The following is a 26354-nucleotide window of genomic DNA, read 5'->3' as shown; positions in this document are numbered from 1 at the left end:
TTTCCGTTGCTTCTGAACGCAATCTACGAGCCCTCCCGTGATGCTTCTGCTCATAGTGATTTAGATTCTGGCTTGACTTCTGCGGATCCCGCACTGGCTGTTGTTCCTTCAGCGTCTGCTGGATGGAACATGTTTGCTTGATGGATCTGATCTGATGGGGGCCTTTGGTAACATCGTCTGTGGTTGCTAAGAACAGCATTGCTTTGTCTACCTCCCAGAACACAAACAAATCTGGCAGTTTCGAGTCTTAGGACATTTTGTTTTATTCGGTTTTATTCTAATGCTAAATAGCTTTTTAATTTTTTTTTGGTAAATCTAGCTTTTAACAATTTTAAAAAGAATGTCTTTCTCTATGCTCTGTTATTAGAGAAGCACAACGCTTTTTTAGATTTTAGTAGCGTTTCTACTTTTCCTCCTTTTATTTTTATCATTTAACTAGGGGTAGCTTTTATCAACTTACGTCCAAGGAGAGGGAGTCACATGATCAGAATAGTCAAGGTTAGAAAGGCTACTATTTGCATGTTCATACTTCTAAAGTTGCCTTCTCTTGCATGCACGAGACTTTTGATATACATTTGCAGTGACCATGCAGGATAACATTTTCTGAATCTGCATTGCTCACATTTGCACTCCGTAGGCACACGGTCACGACACCTTGAACACTCAGTGCAGGTATAAAGTTAACTGCGTAAATATTGGTTATGTTATTGGCCAGTAGGCGATGACGCTATGCAACTAGAACAAACAGTTACATCCCACCAGGAGCTGCAACATGCCCACATGGGTGCTGTTATTATATATACAGAACCACTTCCTTGTTTAGTGAGAGGAGCACTCAGCTGACACTGCAAGGTCACTACATGTCAGAATTCAAGCTCAGCTGATTCCTGCGTACCAACACAAGAGATTCCACCAATACACCAAGAAGGGCAGCCTGATGACACCCACAGGTAATGGGGAGTTAGACCACCCAGGCAGGGATTTCGCTGATCACCCACCCTAGGCAAGACTAGGTCAGAGAGCGCTAGTTAGGAGTGCACTATACACAATATTATGCCTGCATATATTCACTGTCTTAGCACAATGATGAAAATGTTTATCTTTTTCGCTATTCTTGTAACGCTAATTACTCTTATCGGTTTCATTCTACTGATTATTTCTTGTGTATTTCTTTTGTATGCATGATAGTCCAAACAAAAGGGGCCTAGATCTATTACCATGATCCCTTGGTGGATCTGGGTTTTCATGTTCTAAGATTGCACACACATTTGTTACACAGTAAGGTTAAGGGTGCAGATGGTGCACTTTGGGCTAGCAGGGAAACAGGCCATCCTATCCTACGGGTGTACATGGAATCAGTCTGGCACAATCCGGACGTTTATGTTGTACGACAAATGCACAGTTTTACCGATGAGATACAAGACGTACAACACAGAGAACTATACATTTTGGGGAAAATATAAGCGATGAATACATTTGAATTGTACAGTTGACTGAATTTCTTTAACCTGAGCACAACAATACTTCCAGCATGTATCAGATAGTGGACAACATAAATCAGTCTCCCAGGCTTGCCTGGTCACCTTCTTGGATTTTCCTATTGCCCACTATCTCCATGTACATAAAGGAGATCTTTTTGCCTGTATCACCCCTCTGAATCATGTTACTAGAGGCCTCAAAAAATTAAACATTTTACCAGACAAGCAGGTCCATTGACTTCAGTAATCTACTCTACCCCACTGCAATGTGCTTGGCTCCAACTAATCTCAATTTGTGTGATTCTAGGCAAACCATTTATTCCACTAAATAGCCTTTTTCTTCATTATCACATGAGAGTACCTTCAAATAGCATGTTCGGTATGTTTGCTGTACAAAATGTACTTTATTCGATTTAACAGACTAAACCTTCGCTCCATTTACAATAGTAATCTAACCTATATATAGGATCCACATGACCATGACGTGCCTCGATCTCTGTACTGGGGTGAATGTACGACATTGTTCTGCATTCTGTCCATCAATTGTTGGTTTTGCATTTGTCACCCCAAGTGGGACGTGTATGCCCAGACGTGGGTCCCATGCTCTCCATGCCACTGGAGTCAAGCTATCCTGGCTGATGAGGGGTGAAACCCCAAAACCGGCCCTAGGATGCTTGTTTCCAGTCCAGGGAGGACCTGGTCTGGCAGTTCGGGCTGAACTGTTCCCATTGGGCACAGGGTCAAGACTGATTTGCATTTGGCTGGGTTCAAACTGGAATGGCATAGGGAGCAAAAAAAATAATGGATTTAGGCCCAGATCTCTGTACTGGGGTGAACGTATGACATTGTTCTGCATTCTGTCCATCAATTGTTGTTTTTGCATAGGTCTTAGTTCACTAATAGCATTGTCATTAGGGTGAGGGCAGGAATGCTCCTCAGTTCATGTTTTGAAAACTCACTTTTAATAAATATTTTACAAAAGCATGATGTAGCGCACTGCCATTTACAGACAGCACATTTTCCAATTAAATAGGAGCAAATGTTACCACTGACATGCAGTTTTACTAATAAAACTATACAGCGTACAAACAATGTTTGGATATCGGGTTTCAGCAAAAACTTATTTGCACATCACCAAATAAAGCGTTCTTGTTTGTTTTAATCCTATTAAAATCTTTGTTTCCATCACACTTCAGAAATTACAGAAAATTTGCTTTCCTAACTACGGATATATTTTGAAATATTTATGCAGTTCATTTACAAGCTATTTAAATGTTGTGTTAGAAAAAAAACTAACATCCTACAGCCTTTCATTTCACACTCCCTGTACCCAAACATAATTGTCTGCAGTTCAATTAACAAAATCTTCTAACTCTGCAGTCAGAGAAAGAGAAGTAAACACCAATCTCCAGGATGAAATAAGCAGCAATTTTTACGAAGACAAAACTGACATTTGACCTCGGTCTTCGAAGGCACAGTAAATGTGACAAGATAAAAAAAGCATGATTTTAAGGCTTATTTATTGCTCATTCGTTTTTTGAATAAACAGAACATCTGTTCTTGCCAGTTTCAGCTCTCTCGCCAGAAGGGGCCAGTAGGACCTAAAAATAGCTCACCCTGATAAAATCAGACTCGCCATAGCGAAAAGTCTAGTAAATTTTTCGAGGCCTGTAGTAAGTATAGTGAGCAATGGAGGAGGTTGAGGGAAGTCAGAGGAGAAGGCCCTTGCAGCCAACAATAATCTATAATACAGCAGAACTGCAAATGCAGTGTTACCAGGCCTTATACTCTTGCAGCGCAATAAAGACCCCTATTGAGAAGAGATTACCCAAAACTTTGACACCCATACTTCGGAAGGTTTTCAGACTTTTTTTTTTTTTTTTTTTTTTTAAGTGTGGGTGGAAGACGAGGATTACAACTTTTATTCAGTAAGGGTGAGTAGGGTACGCTACTTTCCCAGTCTCATTTTTCCACCAGGTCCAACCAGTCACTTCAATAATGCCTACATCATGTCTTCAAACAGTTGGGTTTTTACATAATACTGATAACAGCGATTGGAGTTTAACTAATTTCTTGTCTATCATAACGTATCAGGGAGGTCTGTAAACTAAAACATTTACCATAATGTACTTGCACGATTAAGAAATAAAGAAATGGGTGCGGCACCGACAGGCCTCCTCTTGCAACTGGTTGAATCAGGATCTCTTATTTAATATGTGGTTGCTTGCCACCCCATATCAATCTCAGCAGCACTTGTCTAAGCTGATATAATAACTCATTGAGTAAGAGGATATGGATATTGTTGAATAAGTACAGTAATTTGGTGGTATTAACACCTTAATAAGCGTGACTCACCCAAGCAACAATGGGGAGCGACCATAGCAACATTAGAGGAAGCAATAATCAGTGTTCAATTCACACTTAAACATTCTACAAGGTTGTCCCAAAGTTCTGACTCATGCAACAAGAACAATTGATGGACAGAATGCTGCACAATGTCAAACATTCACCCCAGTACAGAGATCTGGGCCTAAATCCATCGATTTTTAGGTCTCGCCTGCGAATGCAGCGCGAAGCGCTGCTTTCGGCGAGATCTATTGTTGCTGACTTGCCTCGGAAGTGGGACAGGAGATGTGCACGCGCAGGCTTTTGGCGGATTTGAGTTGGTGTACGCGCTTACAGCCACGCGGCGTGCACATCTCCTGTCCCCCTTCCCTCGCAAGCCAGCTAGCAGTTTCACTTTCGTCCTCACCAGCCTCGTAATTTTTTAGGTCTCGCTCTCGCTGTGAACGCGCTTGCGCGTTGAGTGCCTGCTGAGTTAATTATAGGTCTGCAGCGTGGGGCGCCTGTCGGCATGCTGTGATAATGACCTTTGGTTTTTTAAAGCACGAAGGCTGTGTTTGCACTTTTTTTTTTTTTAAATAGGCGGACACGTGCAGAGAGACCACGACTGATAGAAGAACTTCCGGCAGCAAGGGGGACCAATAGTTAATTTCCCGTGATTTCGAAGATACCAAGTTTTGCCAAAGCGCAATAACAATGCTTCAAAATAAACTATTTTATGCACATCGCGTTACAGTTTTCAACCCGATAACTAAACAGTTGACAGGCTTATCTACCACCGCTTATCGCTGCTTAAAATCATCCCCCAGGGGCACAAAGAAAACAATATCCTGCGGAATACTGGGGGGGAGGCAGGGCTGACCCTGCTCCCTGAGGGCACAGTCCACAATGCCGCAGATCACAGGCAGTTATGGGGGAGGGACAAATGGTTGTAAGAAGGCTGAGGGACAATATGGCACGAAAAACGTTTGAGTTCCTACCCATACCAGGCGCACCCAACCCTCCCTCCCCAAGATGCCGCGGTACTCACAGGGATCTCTGCCATGGCCAGCATCAACTCTTCTTCCTCCATAGCTGCTCCCACGGGTGCAGGCGCTCACACGCCCCGGCAGCAGGGATTCCGTGGGCGGGGCTTGAGGCGGGGAGGAGCGGCCACGCGCCAGGACTCACGCGATTCTTGTGATGTGGCGGTTGGGGTCCAAGCGGCTGGAACGGTAGACAACGCGCACCCTCCCTACAATCCGCCACTTGCTGGGATGGGGGCGGAACCGCTGTACACTCACCCCCGGCCCGAGCGGTTGAAATCCCTGCCCGCAGTGCCGGATCCGCGGGAAAGCAGAGGGGGTCTACTGCATCACAGCCAAACCAACTGCACAGTTTGCTGACACAGGGAGGAGGTAGCCCAACTAATGCCCGCGTAGAGCAACAGCATCGACGGGCTGGTAGACGGTTGGTGACCGGGGCTAGTTTCAAAGTAGCTCCTGATGTGCACCTTTTAAGATTATTTTAATGGCAGGTCTATTGTCGAAGTGTGCCCAGGGTTTTACGTGGGGTGCGTCCTTCCGCTTCTCAGACCTAGCAGTAATTAACAAGCATTTGCCATGCAATAGGTCTCGCATTGACGCGAGTTTGGGCTATTGACATTGTAAATAACAATGCCTTTTCTTTTCGTTTTCTTTTTCAAAACAAAAATAAAAGGCACTGTTATTTAAAATGCCAATAGCTCAAACTCGTTTTTAGATGTCATTGAAGAGCTTTCTGCCAGGTAAGCCTGCATTGTGTTTTTGGGGAGATAGTAATATGCAGACGTGTTTTAGCGATTGGACGAATTTTAAGTCTGGTTAAAATGAAATAGCACACGTTTCATAACTTAGTATTACTTTGCACAGTTGCTGTAAAGAGTTGGTTTCCCAGGCTTTTTGCACGTTTAAATTGTTTAGCACTCGGTGAAGCTTGACAGAGTGGGCGGAAACTCGTTTTCGATCTGCTTTTCTCAAGCTGGGGACATAACAATAATTTAGTGAGCCACGTTTTGCAATCTTGCATTCATGCCAAAAGCCGATAACACATGATTCTTGCAAAAATTGCTGTTTGGTCAAGCAGAATTCCAGACGTAGCTTTGCCTGAGATGTGGAGGTTGGACAAGAAACAATCATTTGCAATGCAATACGTCTCGCATTTACGCACGTTTATGCTATTGGCATTGTAAATGACACCGCCTTTTATTTATGTTTTAAAAACCAAAACATAAATAAAAGGCATTGTCATTTACAATGTCAATAGCTCAAACTTGCGTAAATGCGAGACCTATTGCATTGCAAATGCTTGTTTTGTTTGCTCCCCATGCCTTTCCAGTTTAGACCCAGCCATATGCAAATCAGTCTTGACCCTGTTTCCCATGGGAACAGTCCAGCCCGAACTGCCAGGCCACTTCCTCCCTGGACTGGAAACAAGCATCCTGCAACCAGTTTTGGGGCATCAGCCAGGCTAGCTTGACTCCAGTGGCATGGAGAGCACAGGACCCGCATCTGGGTTACATTAGTCTCCGTTTGTGAACATATAACACAATATCATCAGCATAAAGGGATATCAGAAGAGGTCTCCCCTGATGTGGAAGGCCAAGCTAAAAATGAAACTCAGAGTAGGCATGCAAGAGGCACAATAGCCAAAGCAAAAATTAGAAACAATGAGCAACCCTGACGAGTGCTCCTGCCAAGGGGCACAGGGTCCAAATAGACATTAACTTTCACACAAGCAGAGGGAGCTCTAAATAAGTTTATTAAGCTCAGAAAATACTTTCCTAAGCCCATACGCCTGAGCACCTCCTGAATGAACAGCCTTCCCAATGCACCAAATGCTTTTTTAGTGTTAAGCAGGATGGCTGCTGCTGGTAAACACTAATCAATCCAGTGTAAGATGGCCATCAATGGTACGCAAGATAAAAGCAATTTACTTCTGGGGTATGAAGCCCGGACTGCTCCGGGAGGGCCAGCATCTGCATCAGAGGCTGCATGCAATATCTGTGCTAAGATTTTGGCAACATTTATTAAAGAAAGCTGGCATACTGGCAGGGATTGCGCCACTATACTACTTTCAGAGCGTAGTGATTATGGTCTTCAACATCGACAGAGTTAGTCTGCCTTTAGCTACAGCTGCATTATATACGTCCAGTAGCTTGGGAGCCAGAGGATTCATTTTAAATTTCCAGTGGGAGGCAATCACCTCACAGGCTTTACCATTATCGAGACTAGCACTTGCACTTTTAACATCTCATTAATGAGGCAGGTAGTTTCGAAGTTCAGACATTTCTCCATCAATCCAGGCAAGAGCAACATCATTTAAATAACCAGCTAGTTCACTTGCAAAGGAACTCAAGCGAGATGCGTACAAGCGCTCGCAATACTGCCTAAATGTATGTAAAAAATTAAACGGCGATGTGATTCAGCCCTCACCCATCGAGATGTGAGAAATCTGTGTATTGCTGTTACAGGCCTTCAATGTCCATGCTAATATTTTCCCTGGCTGATCAAATTCCCCAAAGGATCTGGCCCGGATGTTAATGCCCACGTACAATACTTTGCGATCAGCTGCCCCCCTCAATACTTGCAGGGTGTCCTTTAATTCAAGTAGTATGTCCTTATCCTTGCTTGAGTCACAGTCATTTTCAAGACATTTAAGCTCCCTGTTCAGCAGACCCAGTGACATTCGCAGTGATGTGAGACTATCAGCATTCTTGGAGATACATATGCCCTGAATGTATGCCTTGAGTGCCCTACACAGCAGTTCCAAGTCCCTCATAAAGCGTGAAATTTACCAGAATACCAGATCTAATCTCACAGAGGAAAATCGGATCCTGTCAACTTCAGTTTCCTTTAATCTCCAATATTTAATCCTTTGCAGAGGGAGAAGATTATATAATGTGAGCAACACTGGGGAGCGATCAGATAATGTTCTAGGCTTCTCAACCTTTCATCATTAGGATTGTGAAGCAAGCCACAAATCAATAAGGAAAGGTATATCATGCACTGACAAATAGAAAGTATATTCTGAAGCTACAGGGTGAAGAGCTATCCATGCATCAACTAAGTTATACAGTTTCATTACAACACACTGCTAGCTTTCGGGGTCAGTCTGTGCGCATCAGAGTTTCTATATTGTTGCACAGTCAGTACTAAATTGACATGTCAGCAAATCTACAGCATTTAGACAGAACACAGTTGAACAATTCTGGTGCATCAAAATGGGCTACCACTCCGTTAGACCAAGGTGAAAAATTTGATAGCGAAAATTATTTTCAGCAGAATATTCAGCTATTCAAACAACACTGTTGCATAAATACCCATAAATTATACTCTCATTCAAAGGATCATTTACAACACATTCAAGTTGTCTGGATACACAGGAGTGTTTATTAATGGAAATAAAATATGCAGTCATCGTCACTTGGGCCAGCGATAACAGATCTCCGATCCCCACTGATGGATGCTGGGGCTATTGGTTACTCATTCCTCTCCTGGGCTTTAGATGCATTTCAATGAACTCCAACACTGATTCTGGCCAAATGAAAAAATACACTTTTCGTTCATGCTCCAATCCCAATTCGGCTGGGTAGAACATTGAATACTTGATGAACTTCTTGAGCGGTAGCTTCTTAACTTCTAGAAATGACCTTCTAACTTCTGGTACCAATGGAGTAAAATTAGGATAGAACGCTATGGAGAAGCCATTGTACCGAAGGTCAGGATTTGCACTATTCCCGATTAAGAACCAAGTCTCTTCCCTGAAGTTTAGGAAGCATGTGATTACTGCTTTTGGGATCCAGCCTGGTTAAGGTTTGAGTGCCAAAGACCTATGTGCTCTCTCCACAATATGTGCTCTCTCCACAATAAAAACCAGAGAGAAGGCCTCTGGTCCAAACACAATATTTTTCATCTTGGTCTTATTTTCAGTCTCTCCCACCCCCATGATTTGGATACGTTTCGGCATGAAAGCCCTTCGATGTCTTCCTTTTTCAGCCTCACTGCTTTGACCTCACGTACCAGTCTGGCAAGTAGTCTATGTTGGAAATACTCACTTCTGCTGCAATCACACACTTATCATGTTTGTCAAGTCCATTCTAATGGTAAAGTTGTATATATGTAGACTTTTTCATTTCTTTTAGCAATGCAGTTGCTTCACCATTTTCCGACTCAGTCTGTTTCTGCTGCTGGTCTTCCATCAAGTTGTAGTTCCATGGTGTATGCTCTTCTACGTTGAGAGTTTATAAGAGTGCTGTAGGCAGCTGCCTTTTAAGTGGTAGTGCCAATGTAAGGGCACACCGTGCAAAAAAATACAGACGGTGCTCAGTGGTTTACAGGGCTTAAATGTATAATCCCAAGTGCTCTATTTGTGGTAGTGTGGTCTAGCAACTTAGGCTTATCAGAGGGTAGTGTAAAGCATTTGCTGCACACACGCGGAGTCAAAAAATGAGACTCCGAGAAAAATAATACATTTTATATAATTTCAGGCATCAAGATTATCGGAATCATGAAAGTACTTTGAGTTAAAGATTTTCGCATTAATAGCAATATCAAAAATACAATCAAATAACGGTTTTGAGGTATGAGCCTAGAACATGGTAATGTTATACTATGGGAGAAACATACACTGCATTGAAATACTTCTCCTGAACTTAAGGGGCTTAGAGGCCAAGGTCCAAGAAACCACCAGCAGTTCGGTTTTACCTGCCCTGTTGTGTCTGGGTGCAGAGGTGCTGATCGCGTTGGTATCCTCGAGCGCTACATAGTATTGTGAATGGAGAAGTACCTACAAAAAGAAAGGCTGCAAGTGGGGACTGGGAGAACCAGTCCAGCAGAACCAAAAAGGGGGCTCAGCTTTTGAGGGTAGTGGGGCTCGGGTGCAGAGGTGTCGGGGAGGGGGTGTTCTCAAGTCAGAGGCTCTCACTTGGTTTTGGTGACCTGGAGAGGGAGAGAAAACAAGACCACAGGGCCACTCTCTGTGATAACCTTGAAGATCCCGATTTAGGTTGGCGTTTGTAGTGTCTGGCTGGACACAACAAGCCTTGGTGCTTGCAAGGGCTACTGTACCCCAGGTATTGCTGCAGGGAGGCTCCGGGAAGGCTCAGCGTCTCGAAACTTGGTGAAGTGACAGGCTCCTAAGTGAAACCAATATAGTCATCAAAACGGTGAACCAGGCAGATGCGGTCAGTACCTGCAGATGCAGAGAGATGTCTCCTCCACCTCAAGGGAGATGCTGCTTGGTTGGCAAAGTACTGGACAGGCCTCCAAGCGTTTGGGGAAGTGGTCCAGCAGCGGGACGAGTAGTTTCTTGCAACTGTTGGGAGAGTAGCAGCCAGGCAGGGTTTGATACCGATTTTGGTGCTGGTCCACAGTTTTTGCATTGTTGGCTCTTTGTCCTTCTTCTGTTACCAAGTAGATGAATCCGGGTTCCTGGTGTCAGGGGGCCACCTAAATAATGAATTTAGGGGCGTTAAGGGGAGTATAATGTAGTGGCCAATGGGCTACCTACCCTTGGAGTGACTATGAAACGCAGGTTTATATAGCTTAGCTTATATCCCGTGAGGGCATCCAGCTGTCCATAGGCACTGGGAGATTAAAGGATTTGCCCAGAACCAAAGGATGCAAAAGACACACAATTGATGGACGAAATGCAGAACAAATCAAAACATTCACCCCCAGTCAAGAGATCAGGGTGAAATCCATCATTCTTTTGCTCACCATGCCACCACAGTTTAGACCTGGCCATATTCAAATCAGTCTTGACCCTGTGCCTCATGGGAAAAGTTCAGCCCGAACTGCCAAGCCAGGTCCTCCTTGGACAAGCGGAAACAAGCCAGGATAGCTTGATTCCAGTGGCACAGTGAGCTCAGGACCCATGTCTGGGCATACCTGGCCGACTTAGGGCGACAGGTATGCCAAAACCAGTCCTTGGATGCTTGTTTCCGGTCCAGGGAGAGCCTGATAGTGAAACACACCTACTGACTAGCTAATTTTCCCACCTGTTCTGGTGCCAAATGGGCCCCAGGGCAGGGGGCGGCATTCCCCAGCTCTGGAGGAAGCTGGGCCACATATCAAAAGGTGGAAGAGGCTTTGAAGACTCTGGCCTTGGTATGCTAATTCACTGGCCATCCTGCTGGAGGAGGTGTGACCACCTCCAGAGCAGGCATATTTACTGACCTCAGAGCTTTGGATCTCCTGAGCAGGGGGGGGGATCAGAAACTCGTCTGTGGTGGCAGGCTGGAAGAGTCCAGTCAGCCAGAACACCAAATGACTGGTAAATTTCAGAGGGTACCTCTAAGGTGCCTTCTGGCTGCATGAAATAATTAATTCATGACTGGTGTCAGTGTGGATTTACTAAGAAGAAGTATTTGACACTAAACCCCCTTATTTTCAGTGAAGTCACTATGTAGCTGGGTAACTTGTCATGACCAGTGCCCAGTACCTATGCTTAAATCACTTGAAATGTCGTGACAATGGAACAAGACATCACAGGAGCATGTCTGCTCATGCAGATATGTCCTCACATTTAATAATATGTATCCTGCCTTAGGGCTCAAAGGCCTGCTGTAGGGGTGACTTGCACATAATATTATATATATATCTGCAGTGTGCATAGGCATGGCACACTGGGAGTGTGATGTCATGTTTTCAAAATGGCTTACACCCTTTCACGCAGCCTGCACTGACAAACTGCATGCAATTTGTGTGTGCATCTCTAAGGGTGGTATAATACATACTGCCGCCCTCAGGGACCCTATTTAGTACCCATGCTTTAGGTACCAGGGGTACAATTTACTAGGTACCTGCATGGGTGCTAAAGTCCTTGCCAATTGGGTTACAACTGACCATTTTACCTGTTTGAAGGGAAAGAGCACTAGCACAGGGGACTTGGTTAGCAGGGGCCAAATGCACTTTCAGTTGAAAAGCATATCAAAAAGGGGCAGTTTCCTACATGTGCAAATACTAGAAAGGTGCCTTGGTGCTGAGAGACTACAACTACCTCATCCACACCTAAACCTGACAAAACACAAACTTGCATCAAATGATTCAAATCATGTCCTATTACCAGTTGAGAGATAGTTATAAACTATACAACCAAGTTTTCAAAGGCTTTTTTTAAAAGCAGATAAGTGGGAGGCTGCCTTAATGTGATAGGAAAGGCATTCCATAACCTTGCTGCCACTACAGAGAAGGACCTCTTGCCAGGATGAACTCACTGAAATTTGGGAAGTGAAAGAAGAGAAGCATCCAGAAAGAGGAGAGACCCATTTGGGATATAGATCTTCAACCTTTTCCTCAAATAGTGTAGGCCAGAATTATGTATGGAGCAGTGTATAACACATAGATGTAGAAAATAATTATTTCAGCCACCAGAAGCGGGTATAACGTATACATTGCAGAAGGTGATGATGCATGCCATTGCAAGCTAAGAGCTAGCTTGGCCACCACGTTTTGAATACGCTGGATCTTAGTCAGCACATACTGTAAGGCATCCAACAAATAGAGCTTGAACCACTAATTGTCGCGCCGACAGCAGCAGGAGCAGCACCATTTTTCTGAAAACGCTCAAGAGGAGGAAATTGAAAGACTTTAAATGATTTGCCTGCTTCATCAATGTCAGGTTCTTATCCAGATAAAACCCAAGATGATTTTTCACAGACTGGACTCCAAGAAGGGAGTAGGATCCAGTTAAAGGCCAAAACATAGTAGTAAAGGGTCTGGAAAAAGAGGAAGGGGAAACCCACAGAGCTGCCGTCTTGTCGATATTAAATCTCAAGTAAAGCCAAGAGAAAACCAGACATACACAGAATTCTTCAAGTGAGACTGCCCCTCTCCTGTCCAAGACAATGATCAGTTGAGTTTCATTCGCATAATCCATACAAGTAACATCAAATGACCTAATTAAAGTAGCCAATGGAAGTATATTAATATTAAATAGGGTGGGACTGAGGGCACACCCGAGGAACCCCTTGGACCAAAGCTCTAAAAGATTACATAAAAAAAAGGAAGATAGCCAGCTTGGTGGCTAGCTTCTAAATAGGATGTGTACAACTGAAAGGCTTTTCCTCCAATTCCAATCTTCCTAATCCTGGTGAGGGGAATGGAGTGTCATGCCAAACTAAAGCTACTGGATCTGCCTGATCAGCTGACAGCTTCAGGTTATCTAACACTGCTAATAATGCGATTTCAGTATTGTGGGCTGGACAGAAGCTGGACTGCAGGGCTCGAAAAATCAAGAAATTGTTACTAGACCTGAAGGTCTTGTAAATTTAAAAATCTACTCGACCTGTCATGCATTTGACCTCTGTAAGCAAATGTGACAAGTTAACAAGATATAAAGGCATTTTTATTGCTATTCTCTTTATGAGCAATAAAGATGCCTTTAAATCTTGCTATCTTGTCATATTTGCACAGCTTTTTGAGACAGAGGTCAAAAGTCAGTTTGTCTTCCTACTCAAGGCGAGTGGGACCTAAAAATAGCTTGTCCTAAATTAATCTGGCTCGCTAATGCAAGTGGATTTTTCGAGCTGGAGGATATGGTATGGTTCGAGAAAGCCGAAAACAAAGAATTGAAATACTTTTCCAGTATTTTAACCACAAAGGGAAGAAGAAAGGTGGGACAGAAGTCTGATCTACATTCAGCTTTTCCAGCAGAGGGACTAGTGTGCGCTTCCACTGTGTTGGTATCCAAGCATTGGCTAAAGAATTATTACAGTCTTGCAACAGAAACTGTGCAAAAGCAAGCCAAGTTGCCCATTGGAACTTGGCCACTTTACACACAAAAGCAGACATCACCATATTCCAAAACTTAGGGGGAATATGATCCAGAGGAGAGCCTAACCTGAGAGTTGCTGTGCATTATGTCAGGTTATGACCAAAATGTTATTAATCAGCTGAACCTTTCCTACCGAGTGTCCTGCCATGTATCCTAAGTTAAGGAAGTGTAATAAATACAAGTATATCTTAAAATTGTCCCGCCAGCTACATAGCAACTTCGATGAGGGCTCCCTACTCCCACTGTAACAAAGCACAAGTTAACAAAAGAGGAGTAGTGCATTTTCAGCACGGTAGTCCACATTTGTTACATGGAAACTCTATGGACTATATATCTTTAAATTAAGGCCCACTGTGAGAGCACCACATCTTCTGCTGCTTTATGATCGTCAGTACAAACACAAGCATATGAACTTCAATTAGCGATGCCACCAATCTCGCATGTTAAGAAAAGTGTAATGGAGTGCAGCACCAGTCACCCCCCGCCCGGCATAGGTCCAAGACCCTGACAGGTCATGGTCACACTGCAGGACTCCATTGCACTTTCCCAGTTTGCTGCTTGACAATGTATCTTAATATAGTCTGGGCCGGCAGAAAGTACACGATGCAGGCCAGTCCTTCCAGTCTGGCCCACTTCGTCTTGATTTCTCTGGTCCCACAGCCCCAAATCACCCGCCTGACACCAGTGAAAGACCCCGACAGGCCACAGTCTACAGCAGAGGTCTTCTAACTGTGGGGCACGGATGGGTTCCCGGGGAGGGGAGGGAGTTACCTCTTCAGATGCATGTAAATGAAGATGGCCTGGAATTGCCGCAGTTCCAGGCTGTTTTCATTTATTCGGAGTACAGTGAGGGCAGGGGTCAGTAAGTGTGCTGGCAGGGTCAAGGAGATTGCTTAAAAAGAAATCTTGTGAGTGCGAGGCAGAGCGCATGCAGCGCGCGCCTTTTATCAAGTCATCCGCGATGGCTCAGAGGCGCACAGATTTTATCGCGGGCGTGTGCGGTGGTTCAGTCAAAGGCCTCTGTAATGCATACCATTGTATGCATTGTATTTCCAGTTGAGGACCATATAGGAGTGACCGGTCTTGCAAGCTCTTGGTACAGAATGTTGAGCTGTGTCAGTCAAGCTATGAATACAGAAATGTGATATACAGAACTTAGAAGCCCCTCGATACAGGGTTCAGGCACCACTCAAACAGCAAAACAGCGCAAATGTGGATTATCACTGGCGTCACTGTATACAGAGAGGAGCCACGTGCAAGCAGGCGCTGCTGCCTGGGAGTTTCTGTCAGGTGTTCGCATTTCATACACACGAGAACTGATGTAAGTAAGTGTTTTTTGATTTCACAGTAAAGGTCTGGCATTTGTAAAAGTTAAAGCTATTGGCGTCATAAATTGTAATGTTTGTAATTTACTTTTTGTGTCTGTAGTGGAGTGATTGTTTAAGGAAAAAAGTGCATGTGATTCTATATTATTAGAATTAGTTGGGGCGTTCAGGAGTTGGGGGGTGGAGGGCTATGAAGACAGGAAGAGGAGGAAGGTGGACAGAGGTTTAGGTGGGAAAAGATGAGGCGTGAGGTAGAATAGTAAATTGACCCTTAGACGCAATGAGGCGGGATGGATTTGTAGATTGCGGAGTACTAGCAAGGGACATAATAGTGATGATGAACTACACTATTTCCTCTGAATATCAATTTTGGTTTCATTAATGTATTAACAAACTGGGAGGTTTCTTTAGTAAATATGGATAGGTACATGCTGTGGTCTCTGATTAGGTCTGGGTTATTCATACTATATGGATGTGGTATATTAAATACACATTGAATTAATAATTCTTATTTTTCTCTCCTGGTACGCAGGAATATGAATTAGCCGAGTTTAAATGTATTCCTACCAATGATAGGGTTAATATATATGTACATTTGCGATTGCATAAGTTATGTCAAGAAGTGTGGACGGCTGTTTACATTCTACTTAATTTACTAGGGCATTATAACTTGTGACATTAAAGGACATTTTTAATGCTGATAGCCACCAATTTTGGTGGGGTATATTCTTTTTATCTGAAGATACATTGAGGGTCTAGACCTATAATTCTGGTCTTTATACGTGGGTTTCGAATCGTACCACTTAGGAATTAGGCTATCAGAAACAACGTGGACAACTGATGGTTTCGATTCCAAAAGCGTATCGGTATTTTTTGCAAAATAGTTCTCTTAACTTTTTGGATCCTAGGGAATAAATGATATACAGTCTTGCTTAAATGAATGTGCAAATATTGAATCAAAGGCTTGTATGCAGTAATCGCTAATAATCAAAGAAAATTGAGGCGTGTATAAAGAATACTATCTAAAATGAGGTAGTTACGCTAACTTACGTAACTAGTAATTTTGAGATTATGCCTAGTAAAGCCTAAAGAGACGCAAGGTCATGTGACTGGCGTCGTTGCAAGAATAAAAGACGGAAAGACGCCCGCGCGGCTCTCTCAGAGGTACTTGGTGTAAACTTTATTGGCCGTCTTAACATACCGGATTGCGGGTAAGCGAGGTTATTTTTGCCCAGAGTCAAACACCATAGTACACTTGATGCAGGTCGGGAATTCTATGGGGTGGAAGCTGTATATTTTGTAGGCATGGCTCCTTTGTACTAGAGAATTGGTTTGTCTAGTTATGAAACGCGGAGGCTTCGTTGACCGAGAAACGGGCCTCTCGAATTTAGCGTTATCGATAAAATCTAGACATAAAAGAAATTGAATCCACCTAGGCCTATTAGTGGGGTCACATTGGGAGTTACAATTTAGTGTGTATATTAGTAGGTCACTATAGGAACAGCTTATTTGGAGTAGAATGGAACATGACGTACTCATATTGTAAGGACTCTGTCGCCGCTATATAAGACATGTGGGATTACTGACCAGGCTGTTTTTGGTTTATAGTAGAACTTGATATGCATGTAGTACAGGGCCTTCACAAATGGGGTTGAAAGCCCGTTGAATTATTGTTAAAGTTTTTATTTGGCTTGCTAATTGAGTGTTTGGTCAACATGGATACTGGCTAATATTTGATGTGGAGCAGAATTAAGCATGCCACGTGTTAAGGAAGTAGCCAGTACGATATGTTTGAATTTATGCGATCTTTTTATCACTAGATATTCACAATAGGACAATTAATTGCATTGGCTTTAGGTGCACACATGAAATTGTTTAGGAATATGTTATATGTTTGATGATACAATACAGCGAGTTACATATTCAGTGTTACTTCATTACAGGCACACTAGCCCTTTATAGGATTACGGGGAGAGTATAATTGGACCAGTAAAGCCTTGACTTAGGTAAGGATAATGTTTCTCAGGAATAACAGTTTATAAATGTTGCTAGTGTGTCACAAGTTAGTCTATGAAGGTATTACTAATATCTTTTGGTAGGTAAAGGAATAGAGAAGCACTGTTAAGTCACCACCAATTTGGTATTTCAAAAATCGGATGATCAATACCCCAAAGGTTTCAAAATAAACGTCGTTAACAAATATTGGTAGGTACATCTAATTCTTGGATATAATACTTCGACCAAGTGGGGTTAACGGTCTGGCCAAAAAGTAGCTAGATGAGGACTCTTAGAGATATCTTTAGTTAGATTATTCTGATGGGGTTTGTTCATGAATTCTGAGTGTCTTTTTCTTTATATAATATGTAATCACATGACACCAAATAAAGAACAAAATAGGCCCCTAAAACTAACAGGTGATTGAAATTTCTGATGTATATAATGCCACAGAAGGAATCTTATATGACTTGCCCTGATGTATAGAATACAAATGTGATTATTAACCCAGTATCAGTATTTTGGGTGGCATGAATAACCATTGGACATGGAATGTTATTATGGCAAGAATTTCAGTTTAGTGCTTCTTGGAGGCATCTTCTGTCTTATTGGATAATGTGGTTTTTTTGTAATATAATGTACTAATTGAATTGCTACAATTTGTATTATATGTGTATTTTAAATGTTTTTACAGCCCTGACGAAGTTCTTTGTAAAAGAACGAAACGCGTTGGCTGCCTAAGAATTGTGAAAACTCAAAGAAGAATAAAGAGGAATTTTTTGGAACTATGTACAGTATTGGATGGACATTTTTTCAATCACTGAACTTATAGACTGAAAGGAGTGGAGCGACCTGCAGTGGGTTTAAAGTTTTGGGTCAAATTGATCACCCCCGGGAAACGGCGGGGGTAGTGGAGTTGCACACTACGTTAGCTAAACAGCTTTCTCATTCTATTTAATATGTAGGAGGGTCGACAAGAGAAGTGTCGAGAGAGGTGCGACCTGAACCCTTGAGGGTCCAGTAAAATTGAGCCGTTTCCTTGTGGTTTGTAGAATAGTAAGATGAATTGAACATGCTATGAATGGGAAAGGCAAATAGAAAATTTCAAGAGGTTATGGAAACCAAAAATGGTAGACGGTTAGTAGGTACGTCAGATGTACACTAGGAAAACAACAGGGGAATAAATGAGTGAATGTGGGGAAAATGCAGATAGATTTCCATGCAGCATACTCCTGTACATGTGTGTTTCTCATAAGGAACAACTACAAGAAATCATGTTTAGTAGTCTACTGGCCTGTATTGGCCCCACGTTGTTGGTTTCAATGTCCCCATATTGTTAGTTTGCTTGTTAAAGTTGCAGACTTCAAAAGATGTTTTCTTTTACTTGTGGTTCTGTTTCAGTGGGGACACTTTGCTAATTTTTATTATGAGCAGTGAATCAAGTGTTTCATGTGTCTGTTATTGTGCACCAAGGAAATTGATAAATGTTCTCAAAAACACACATGGTGGATATATTTGTGACTCATTGTGGAGAGGATTAATTGCATGTGGTGGCTAATTAGGTCTTTGAGTATTTGAATTTTTTTCTGAATGGTACCTAGGAGTGCCATTGTTTTGTTAGAGTACCAGTAGCTACTGAGGCACAAGTATTATAAATATGGTTTATTTAGATCTGTGATAGATTGTTTGCGGGGGAGGGTGCCTGCCCCCTCAACATAGCCATGTCCCTCCTGCTCACCCAATCTATACATAAAGTTTTGGAGGGGGGTGCCCCGACCTCAAAACAGTTTGCTCAAGGGGAGCTCAGAGCAAAAAGGTTTGAAGACCTCTGGTCTACAGCCACGCAAGGCATCTGTGAGTGCACTCATAACGAGCTCCTGTCTGTAGCATGCCACAAGCGGCCAGAGATGTGGACCAAGCTCAACGTTGATGTCGGGAACTCCACAAACCCAAAAAATCAGCAGGTGAATGCTGAATCACGGGCAGAGGGGCTGGTAAATCCAGCTTTAGTACTCTGGTGGGTAGAGCGCACCCCTTAGTCATGTTGATGCGCAGCTCTTTGAAGACTTGTAAGAAATTGTATTATTTGGGGTTGGTGACTGCCCACTTCAAGGAATAATCACAACCCAACCGGACCTCAACCACCAGGTAGCTAAGGCACAGATCAGATGGGCGCAAACTTAGGGCAATGTGTACAGTGATAAAGTAATAAAGTTGGTTAGGGATGTTTTCTACCTGTCAAAAGAGTTATTTTAACAGTTCATGGTGCAGAAATCAAGCCACACAGGGTAGGACTGAAACCATGTTTTCTTTTGTCACAATAGTAGACAGCACAATGAGTGCTGCAGTCCACAGGTGCCAGTTAACTTTTAATGCCATGGGTATATTTCCGCACCATATACCATGGTCTTATAGAAAAGTTAAATATGCCAATCAGGGATTAGCCAATTTCCTCATGTTTTAGGGGTCAGAGCATATAAACTGACTAACACTAGGCAGCCGTCCCCCAGAGAGCAGTATCAAAAATCCACCAATAAAACAAGTCCAGCAAAAGAACTGCTCATCAGGACATGGCAACATATGCCTGTTTGAGGCTGCACACATGTGTAGGTCTCAGAATATTGAGCTTAGCGAGTTAACGCACCTGATTTCAGGATGTGTGATTGGAAAAGTCATGTTTTGATTCCTAATTTATCTTTCATTCCTGCAGAGGTTAAATAAGGGAAAGTCAATCAGTTGGCAATGTTACAGCCTGTTAATTACTCTGCTAGGAATCTGAGCTATCTTAAATGAAAATTAAACAGCTGTTAGCAACTCACATTGAGCGGACTCATGAGACAACTGAGCTACATCCATGCAGGAAGCCACCAGGCCTAACCAACTGGCCAAAAACGTACATGCTTAGAAATAAATGTGAGATGAATGATGTTCTAGCAAAGAACACGTGCATTCCTTCAAGCTCCAGAACACATAAAATGTGTGGCTGATAGTCAATGTCCTACAAAGAGGTCAGTCCAACAGACAGAAATCATGCTTCTTGACAGCTTATGTTATAACAAAAACTTTTTTTTCAATTCTGTTCTGAAGCCCCAGCCCATAAAGTGTCAAAAACACTAAAATTCCAATGTTTTTTAATGCACAGGGCAATGTGCATTATAAAATGCAACATTCGTTACGAATTTCTCAAATTTCTTTGAGAAGAATGACCATATTCTCTATAATGGTTATTGCTAAATGTCTATATTAATCATAACAATTGGCCTGGGTAACGAAATGACACCCTTAAATTAAACACAAAAAAGACGAAGGAAGGCAAAGTGATTACCAGTTTGTCACTGGTAATGTACAAAGTAGTGTTTTCATTTTGCAGTGCTTCTAGCTTACACAATATCAGAGTTGTGCTGTTTTTTTACAGACCGGGGTTAGTTTGACAGCATAATAAGGGGTTTCATGCCATTTGCTGCTGAACTACACTGATAGCAGGAGCGAAGAGCCAAAACAAAGGGATGCCTTTCACTTGGGAGAAAACATATGTAAGTAGCATGGGGCCAGTTACAAAATAGACGCTGTGAGCAAATGTACAGTTCGTTATAACAGATCCTTCCAGAAACTAGCAATCAGTGGGGCATATGGCGAGCCTCAGAGAACCTATCAGAGTTCCTGAAATTCATGACAAATCATTCTGCCATATTCTGAATTACTAGAAGCTTGGAAATACCAGGAAGACCATACAGGCCTTGAAAAATTAACTCGACCACTCGCAATGGCGAGTCAGATTTTATTAGGTCGAGCTATTTTAGCACCTACTGGTCAGTTGTGGTGAGTGAACATAAGCTGGAAAGGAACAGGTGTTCTGTTCATTCAGAAAGTGAATGAGCAATAAAGATGACTTTAAATCTTGTTTTCATCTTGACCCATTTGCGGTCTGTTCAAGGAAACAGGTCAAATGTCAGTTGATCTTTATGCTAATTGCTGCTTAGAAAATAGAATTCTGTTTTTCTCTTACTACAGTTAAAGTTTTTGTCAAGTGAGCTGTCTGAATCATTGTGAAACAAAAGGCTGTAAAATGTCAGTTTCTTTCTAACACAACATTTAAATAGCTTGTAAATGCATAGTACAAATATTTCAAAATATATCAGAATTACAAAAGCAAATTGTTTTGTAATTGAGAGGTGTGATGCAAACAAAGATTTAGATGGGAGCAAAACAATCAGAACACTTTTGCTTGGTGATGTGCAAATTACAAATATTCACAGAAACTCGATTTCCAAACATTGTTTGTACAACATATAGTTCTATCAGTAAAACTGCATGGCAGTGGAAAACGTTGTGGCCATTTCAATATAAAATATGCTGATTGCAAAGGAGCGTGTTACCTCATGCATTAGTTATGTATTTTTTAAAAGTAACAGATTTTAAACACGCTTTGAGAAACATGCCTGCCCCCACCCTGATGACAATGCTGTTAAAGAACAAAGAGGCAAATCAGGGGTCATGTGTGTATGTGGCTGTATTTCTATTATATATGGAGCAAACGTTTAGTCTATTAAATCAAACAAAACTGTTTTTTGTACAGCAGATATGCTGAACTTGCATACCTGAAGGTGGTCATACCTCATTTGTAATATAATGAATAAAATGGCAGATCAGTGAATTAAACTATTTGCCCAGAATCACATCATTTCAAACCAGTTTATGGGTCAAGAGCATTACAATTAAGTCGAACAGATTTTTTAAGTCACTAGACCTGCAGGTTTAGTAAAAATGTTATTTTTTAAGGCCTGGCATTGAAGCAGGCATTGGCAAAGTTCAATTTAGAAATGATGACAGCGTTAACAAAACAAGCTTTCAAGTTGCACAGAATTTTTTTTTTAAAATATTCAAGATCCTCGATTTGGAAGTAACAGAACGACACACCTACAAGAGAAGGAGGAGCCAGATGGAAATGCCATCATTGTTATCCTGTCTAATACCATTCAATATAGCCAAAGATGCAGTCTCAGTCCCTAAACCAGGCCTAAAAGTAATCTGGCTACTTCTATTAACTGGAGCTCTTTCAGATATTTAGTAAGTCAGTGAATCAGAACATCTCTATTTATGTCACGCTGGTGACAGAAAGATAGGCATATAGTTAGATTCTGCCACACGGTCCAAGTTTGACGACCCTTTTCTTTCATCCACTAGGGACACGGGTGTTAAGGATGCGGACAAAAGCAGGTATAATGATTTTATTGTCCTGACTGGACATGCATCACCTGGGGAGTTTAGGGAGGTAAGCTAGGGAGTGAACCTCCTCCTCTTACTTTATAATTGGGAGAGCTATTACAGAAGTGAAAAAAGGGCAAAGACGTGTAATCATGCGCCATGAGACAGGATGAAATTGGATGCTAGGCCTTACAATCATGAATGGCATTGATCTTCTCAAAGAACAAAAGGGACCAAATTGTCACAAACAACTTGGGTGGAGAAATAACCATTTTGACACAGGCATATTAGTGAGATTGGAGACTGTCAAGAAAAGAGACCTTGAGGAGTTAGAGGCCTGAAAAACAGAATTTGAAATAAAAGAAGTCCTAGTAGCAGCAAGAGATAATATGTAATGCCGGAGTAGTTCGCATATAAGTGATGCTTGCAAAATCTTATGTATGTGTACAAATAAGTTTGTATTTTGCTAATCATGATTGTATGATGTTTTACATACAAAGGTGGAAGGGTTTACATACAAAAATGGATGGGTTACAGCCCTGTTTCTTTTCTTCTGTCCTCAGTCGGATATGCTGAAAGAACCTCTCAAATCATTTTGTTGTTTTCTTTACCACTATGTACTGCATGCTGGCAGTTTCAACGCAGCAGGCACCAGGGTGCCAGGACCAAAGAGAGGTGAGAACTAGGGCCTCATTTAGAGTTTGGGGAGCTGGAGCACCTCCATAGATATGCAGTACTTTCGCCTGCTAATCTTGCCGTTCCTACGCTTTATTTAGTGTTGGAAAATGGGCATTGTTTATACCAGTGGAATCTCCACTTGCTCTACTAATTAAAACATCTGACCTGGCTGCTTATCAGCCAAGGAGCTGCAAAGTCACAATGACGACAGACCTAGTCTTTTAAGGACGAGCTGCTATCACTCTTTTTCCCTTCCAAAGGCATGGTGGATGCAGGCAGGGAAAATGTAGAATTGCCCAATGTGCAGGAAGCGTATATGGTCATCTGTGTTTTGTATTAAGAAAACAAACTCCTGCTTTGAGAGTTTCTTTTTTCCAATGCAAAGAATTTTGTTGAGTGGGTGCTTTAAAAAAATGGTGCCTGCTCAGCAAGCCTGATTGCTATCAAGTGGGCACCACTTGGATGACTACCCTTTCAGCACAGCAATGGAGATCTTTAGAGTGGATGGTCGTCTCTGAGTGGCGGAGGCTATGGGTTTATCCCCAATGGCAAACCTGCTGACTGACCATGTTCTAAATGTTCATCCCCTAAGCATGGTTCACAAGGTTATAGTAGGCAGAGCTTTTGACAGATCACAGGCGGGTCTAGTGATCTTAGTGTATCGTCAATTTCTATGCATTATCTATGTAGCTATCATCTATGATGTTATCATATTGCAAGAGCAAAGACGAAGCTGGTGACTGCAGGATAACAGACAGAACAGATGAATCCCATCACTCTTCTCGCCCCACACAAACACACATACCTATATCCACTCTCCTCCGTTTATAATATGAATGCAGGGCTAAGTTTTGTTAAAAGAGATTTGCCAAGCTCTGTATCGCCATTATTATGGCCTCACAGTGCTGTAGACTTTGAGTATGCTTCATTTTTTGTAGCTGTATTTATAGTAGTTGACCTACTCCTAACGAGGCACCAAAGCGCATTTGCTGAGGGGTAGCACACTACTCGGTGGAAAGCCATAGATGGAACACTGCGTATTTCCAGTGCTGCCTATATGGGAGGTTTTTTTTTAATCTAAAATGGGAGTACCAGAATTATGGTTTAAATAAGTATTATTGTTGTTTTTTACTACAGTTTTCAGCAGAGAAGGGTAGATGCCACACTTTGACATCTGAAAATGTCTTGTACGTATTAAAACTTCTTCTTACAAGTAAATTCTTTGTAATTTGTGTTCAGTAAATGGAATTTGCTCTCTTTTCCTCCGGGAATACTCGATGTTGATCATTTTGTTTCCATTTATCGCTTGTCGACGGTGAAATAAGGTGGCAAAGGACAAAATAAGCCAACAAATTTTGAATATGAGAAGGCGCTGTTTATTAAGATCACAACAGCCATCAACATTTTATGGATAGCTCTACATTCTGTGGTGGAATGCAAAGTGTAGAAAACCGAACAACAGAGATATTACAGTTAAGCCATTGACTCGGCGACAGGCAATGTTATTAAATGACGCTTTTACACTAAAGTACCCCGAGACCCTGGTAAAAATTACTTAGTCTCTGTGTGCCTTGGCTCTGCCATTGTATTAAAAGCACAAATAGGTGATCTAGTTTGCAGTGTGAGCTAGCGAGGAACATTTATTAAGAATTAAAATTCCTTTAATCACGTAGCAGAAATAGGATACAAAATCAAGAACGAGACACGAACACGTCACTAGGTCGCAGAACACTTTTTGTTTCCCATGGCTGATAAACTATCTTGTTTGGCAGTGAATGCGTTCCTTCGTCTGAATGGCCAGTATGCTCTAAGTAAAAAAAGAAAGAGTGGTGGCGAGTGAGGCATGTAGGTTTGTGACGGATTCGAATTGGATTTAGCCTGTCATGCCATCATGGTGTCAGTGTGGTTCAGATCAAGATAAGGATTGTTGTATTTTACTCTTTTATGATGAAAATAAAATTATAATGCAGAAAGAGTTATAATAGTATTTTCCCATATGCAAGTTGTCTTTTTTCAGAATAAGCAATACACCATTTCTTTTATAGCTGCGATAGGGATGTGCTGCACATACGGTTGCTCTGAATTTGCAAGCAAACGTTTCGTGTTTGGGATGTGGCACTGCTACAAATGCGTTTGCCCAAGACTGAAGTTCTAAATGAAGTTTCAGGACTAAACACCGTCAAGTTGCATCTGCTGTCGATTTGTGTCAGAAAAACTCAGTTGTTAATTCAAGATAACCCAGAGACTAAGCTTGCATTTTTAGCAGACAACACTTGGAATCGGGCTCCTCACTTCAAGCTCGCTTAATAATGCTCGTGAAGGACAAGGGTGCCTGTGAGAAGATCCTGCAAAAGTGGCAATGTCAGTTGGTATTTACTGCCAAAGAATGCCACCAAACTTGGGGACGGAGGTCAGTCGTGAAGAGGCTGTCAATATCCAAATGACAAATGGCAAGTACCACCGCAGCTCGTATCTGCGCATGGCTATGCACTCACTATGCGGAGAGGAACACACCACCTACTCTGCAAGGACTTACGCGGCGTAGACTCGTGCTATTTCCCTTGAATTCTTAGCCAGCCCCTCTCCGTGCCCGCGCTCTGTCTCTGCTACCATTTCTTGTGCCCCGTACGCAGCCACAACTCTTTCATGCTTACCTGTCACTGCTCTCTCTTTCTCAGACCAGCTGCGCCCCTCGGTCCTCACCAATACGACGAATCCAATTGGACAGTGACCTCTTAGTAACGACGCAATCTATTGGCTGGGCGAAGTTGAGGCGCACGCGGACGTTTGTTGACTTTTCGGATTTCTTGAAGTGAACGGAGCAGAGCGTTCACGTGCGGCGTGTACGTCGTTGGCTCTTAGATAACTGTCTGCAAAAAGGAGTACGCGTGGTGGGCAGATTTCAAGAATGCCATGGACGTTCCGTTTTTAACGTGTTGTACAGATGAGCTCACAACTTCCCCCGTTTCCCTTAAATTAGTTTTCTAACCAGCCTTCAACCTTTCATGGGATGTTCTTGCTTCGGCCACTTGTTTTTTTCGTGCAGTCCTGCTAGTTGTCCAAATACACCTTGCCCGGTCATAGCTGTTTCCAAAGCATGTGGGCATTTTCTAACCGTCTTACTATCCCTGTCTGTCAAGTCCATGCCTCCAGGAGGTATTTCACACGACACACAGAGAACTAAAAAACCCAAATATTGGAGGAGAGGATGATTTGCTATTCTGTGTTATGAATTTCGTGTTTAGGTCGAAGCCTACCACATTGCAAAAAGACTTTGTTGTGGGCATTCTGAAAGCTTCCCTGTGAATGTATTCTACTACTGCTTACCACTAGCTTCGGACAAGCCGGTGCCCCAGTAATATACTTCACACCTTTAAATAGGGTAAAAGACTGCTTTAATAGAACAGGCCTGGAACTCATAAAATTACCTAGGCGAAATGCCTTGTAAAACTAAATAAACCTCATACAAATGTATTTTCCTAACCCCTCCCACCCTTAGTAAACTCTTGTTTTCCCCTCAAATCTCCTCATAACC

General features: G+C 42.3%; 1 protein-coding gene across 6 annotated transcripts in view; it reads right to left on the bottom strand.

Annotated features, from left to right (window-relative positions):
• The window catches only part of NAP1L4 (nucleosome assembly protein 1 like 4), a 1162803-nt gene extending 1137272 nt beyond the window's left edge, over positions 1-25531 (bottom strand). For 4 of the 6 annotated variants that reach the window (XM_085644738.1, XM_085644736.1, XM_085644741.1 and 1 more), the window contains exon 1: positions 25474-25531. The gene's annotated coding sequence lies outside the window, so the exon portion shown is untranslated. Of the gene's footprint in view, positions 1-25355 lie in introns of all 6 variants that reach the window. The other 2 variants (XM_085644739.1, XM_085644737.1) reach the window with 1 other exon arrangement.
• Between the last annotated feature and the right edge of the window lie 823 nt (positions 25532-26354).

Source organism: Triturus cristatus, chromosome 3_1, assembly GCF_964204655.1.
Source record: "Triturus cristatus chromosome 3_1, aTriCri1.1, whole genome shotgun sequence".
Taxonomy (NCBI): domain Eukaryota; kingdom Metazoa; phylum Chordata; class Amphibia; order Caudata; family Salamandridae; genus Triturus; species Triturus cristatus.
Note: the sequence above shows the minus strand (reverse complement) of the source record. Positions and strands in the feature narration are given on the sequence as shown.